Raw genomic sequence first — 4,487 nt, 5'->3', positions numbered from 1 at the left:
GGCTCTGCTTGCCTTTCCTGCTCTTGGTTTCCAAGGCACCCTGGGCAAGTGATACCACCCCGCTACGCTGGAAACGGATCACCCTTTGTTTTCATGTTTGGACTCTCCTATCTTGTGTCACAGGTAGGGGTGCGCTCCAGGTGGACCTCATAATCTCCATGGTTCCGTCCTACTCCTCCCTGATGATCTCCCCTCTCCTTCTGGCTACAGTGGTACTTCCCAGGACCAGGTTGGGGAGGCAGAGGGGCTTCGCTAGCAGACGCAGAGGCGAGGCCGCCAGTCGAGGACGAGGAGGAGGTGAGGGACCAGGGTCACGAGGGCTGTGGGGGATACCCTGCTGCTTGAGTCCAGGCCGGCAGAGCCCCTTCAGGAAGGTCTGGAGCAGTAAGTTAATGAGTTAGAAGGTATTCCGGGACCAATGAAAGGTAGGGAGAGCCGAGGAAGATTCCTTTCCTAGCTTGGTCAGTAATGTGCAGTGTGCCCCGCTTCTGGCGAGTTATTGTCCATCTCTGGGCCTTGTTTTCCTCTTCTGCTTGCACAACACCAAACTTCTTTGATTTCAGTAAAGGAAGTGCCGCTAATTCCCCTTCCCCTCGAGGCCTGTTTGAAGACCCTAGTTGTTCTTTGAGAATCTTTGAGCCCTGTTGTTTAATCCTTTCAACCGACGGCAGCGGGTTCAGTCACCAGGACACACAATTGTAGTTGAAGGGCGCTCTATCTTTTTGTCCCTGGGCGAGAGTCAGGTCTTACTCAGCTTGCCTCTTCTTTTCTCTCCAATTCCAGATAACATCAAGATGCCAAAGACTGAGGAAACTGTGCTCCAGAATGATCCCAGTGTAGCAGAGAATGGGGCCCCTGAGCCTAAAACACCAGGGCAGAGCCAGAAAAGCAAGAGTTTCTGTTTAGATGACCAGTCTCCTGGTAGGTCTAGAATCATGTCATCACTTCTATGGACAGCAATTAGGCTAAAGGAATAGACAGCCTGTGATTTAAGGGCCTTTAAGGGATATAGAAGGCTCTTGCAACCTTGCATTTTTCCTTACTAATCCTTCTGTTAGTCCTCTTTTGGATTATTCTTTCTCTTGTCTTTCTGCCCCCTCTAATTTTTACATGCAGGACTTAGGCCCCTAATTGGTAAGTAAAATTAAAAGATTTTGGTTTTAGAGAAAGAGACCGACAAAGCAAGTTACTTGTGTTTGACAATAGTCGAGAGTGATTTAGTCAGTTCAAAGCCTGGGAAATAAATAGCATTCTTGTATTTTGATTTTGTAAGGTGTAAATGGTAGATCTAGGACAGATCAGAAGTGATTCAAATTATCTGTTGCTTCAGTTGTGTTCTGTCCTTTTCCAGGGGTGCTTTGTTGACATAAAAATTACCACTGCTCTGGGGTAAAATTATTTAGATCTTTAATAATAGCATTTTTATGTGAACATTGGGACTTTAAGTCTTTTTCACACCTTATGTTAGGCATTTGAAGCTTTGGCTTGACTAGTCCAACCTCACAGGAACTCAAATTGCAGTTCTTTTACAATAATCTCCAGTGAATTTAACCAAAGGTTAATCTGCAGACCTCTCCAGATGTAGCAATTTAATCTAACCTCTTGAAGACTGAAACGGGAAAAAATATGAAGTTGAATCACGTGTTTCTCTCTGGTGGCCACTTGAGGTCACTGCTAGTAAGCAGAATGGCACAATTCATACTTCACAATACCTCTCAAATAAATGATGTCTTAATGAATTAATTAGATGGTATATTTTAACATATGCAGCTTTTTAGTTAGGATAGAAAGGAAATATCAGTTGATGAGACTAACTTTTCAACAAAAGTCTCATCAACTGTTTTTTAAATGAAAAACAAATGGGCATAAATAGACCATCTTCTTGGAGTGAGTTTTAGGATTCTTGCGTGTGAATTTTATTATATCTTAAGGATACATCGTTCTCTCCGACCAAGTTATGAAACTACATTGAAATTGACTTGCAAAATAGTTTTATTGCATATTTTATTTTACATATCAAGTAATAATTGTGACTACTATATATACTTTGTTTCACTACTGAAAGTACTCTGTATGATGAATTTAGAACATTGGTTCCCCAATTCGAATGCTGGGCTATGACATAGTTCTTACCGATATTGAATGAAATAAAACGATAAAGATGTTGTAATGAGTTTTTAAAATAATATTAAATTGATTCAATTTAAAAGACTACTCTTAATGCTGACTGTGTTTTCGTTATACTTTCTGAGGTGTTAAAATATGTTTTCTTTTTATGAAGTGATTATTTTGATGATGGTAGGGTGGTTTCATTGTTTGTTTGCTTTCATGTCCATATGTGGAAAAATAAAAATTGTCAAATCATTATGTGTCACTCATGTTGTTTTGAAATGTTGTCTGTTGAATACTCAGATTTGGAAACTACTGTTTTAGGAGCAGGATTCAGCTTTAGAGCCATCTAGTAAGATTCGTGTGGTATCTATGAGGAGAGTTTAGCCTTCATCTTGTGTGTAGCCCCTGAGGTAGGAAGAAAACAGTGGGAACACAGTAACTTTTAGATAGACATTAATTTTACAAATCACAACTTATTCATTGCTTGCCGTGTTTTGCTTATGGTTTTACATTTCAAGTGGAAGGTTTTCAAAACTGTTTTATGTTTTTCAAAAACTAATTTCTTCCTCCCATGCCTGACTTCTCTGAGATGTTCAGTGTTACTGAAGAGCAAAGAGTTCAGAAAACTTCTGATAGTAAAATGATTGAATGAGTCTGTGTAAGATCCATTTGATGAATCTAAACTTGGGAGCCTTACCTGGCAGAGTGAATCTCTAAATAAAGTAAAAATTCTCTTTCTGTGGGTTCCCTGTTGATAATGGTTATGCTTTTTTCTTTTTTCCCAGAGAGCAGACCTGATGTCTTTTCTGTCACAGATCTGATAGAGACAGTTAATGAAGTTTCCAAGCTGAGCATTTCCCATGAAATTGTAGTAAACCAAGATTTCTATGTGGAAGAGACCATTTTACCTCCAACAGGTGCAGATTCTTCAGTTGTTTTTCCATTTTACTCTTCGGGGCGTAGGTACATAGCACAAATGACTTTTGGTCAGGTTTGAAGCATCTTATTAATAAATTTAATGGTTGAGTGTGTCTTATATAGTACCAACAAATCAGTGTAATTATTACTTTAAAAGGGTCAAAGCAGCAAATTATATTTAAACAGGTAATAAACCAATGCAGTTACAGGTTGAACATCCCAAATCTGAAATCCACGATGCTCCAAAATCCAAAACATTTTGAGCGCCAACATGATGCTCAAAGGAAATGCTCATTGCGGTATACAAGTATGCTGCAAATATTCCAAAATCCAAAAAATCCGTAATCTGGCTAGGCGCAGTGTCTCACGACTGTTAAATTCCAACATTTTGGGAGGCCGAGGCAGGTGGATTGCCCGAGTCCAGGAAGTCAAGGCCAGCCTGGGCAACATGGTGAAACCTTGTCTATGCAAAAAATACAAAAATTAGCCGGGCATGGTGGTGCATGCCTGTTGTCCCAGCTACTCAGGAGGCTGAGGTGGGAGGATCCCTTGAGCCTGGGAAGCAGAGGTTGCAGTGAACTGAGATCGCGATCACGCCACTGCACTCCAGTCTGGGCAACAGAGTGAGACCCTGTCTCTAATAATAATAATAAAATAATAATAATAATAATAATTAATAATAATCCGTAATCCAAAATACTCCCGTCCCAAGCATCTTGGAAAAGGGGTATTCATTCTGTATTGTCAAAATGTTCATTTCAGGATCTTAGTTAATAATGAAACATAGAGTGATTTTCAGATCTTTTCAGACAGACTTGGAAGAAGTAACTCCTAGCCGTTCATCTTTTAATTGTCTACAGATTAAACAGGCACAGATGAGCAGATTTTCTAATAGTGGTTTTGTTCACTCTTCATGAGTAGGAAATTTCAGGGGACATTTCTGCTTCATAATCAGTGTAATAAAGATTCTGCGAATCAAGATTAGAACACCATCGATAAATAGTGTGCTTCTACAATTAGGCTTTATATTGGTTTCTCTTAATTATATTAATATAACAATATATGATTAAGAATCATCCAGCATTTATGGATTGAATGCTTCTAGTGTTTATTAAGAGTTGAATGGGTTGATTTCTTTGTCAGAATCTATATTTTATGGTATTTCTAATTTCCCACCTTAAATGCTTCTGTTATTTTGCCACTTTTGGGATTCTGTTACTTAAAGCACCTTGCTTTGTCAGTGGTTCTCTTGATCTTCATAATTCTTAGATTTTCCTTTGTCTGTTGCAAAGGATGGCTTACCTGAAGGAAGTTTTTCACCAAAACACAGGTCTTGTAGCATCTCCCTCATTGCCTTTATAGTCCCTGCGGCCCGAGTTAGATTTATTTTTCTCCTGGTAGGGGTGCAGAAAAAAGTGAAACTAAGAGAATGAAGGTCTGTTAAAGTGGCTAGGGAT

General features: G+C 39.4%; 1 long non-coding RNA gene across 1 annotated transcript; it reads left to right on the top strand.

The window, feature by feature from the left end:
* The first annotated feature begins 234 nt into the window (after positions 1-234).
* On the top strand, positions 235-2,994 carry LOC115833288. The gene is made up of 3 exons (XR_004028725.1): positions 235-297; positions 784-921; positions 2,898-2,994. It is a non-coding gene; the product is annotated as an uncharacterized LOC115833288 (long non-coding RNA).
* Positions 2,995-4,487: the final 1,493 nt, after the last annotated feature.

The sequence above is a fragment of the Nomascus leucogenys genome, chromosome X, assembly GCF_006542625.1.
Source record: "Nomascus leucogenys isolate Asia chromosome X, Asia_NLE_v1, whole genome shotgun sequence".
NCBI lineage: Eukaryota > Metazoa > Chordata > Mammalia > Primates > Hylobatidae > Nomascus > Nomascus leucogenys.
Note: the sequence above shows the minus strand (reverse complement) of the source record. Positions and strands in the feature narration are given on the sequence as shown.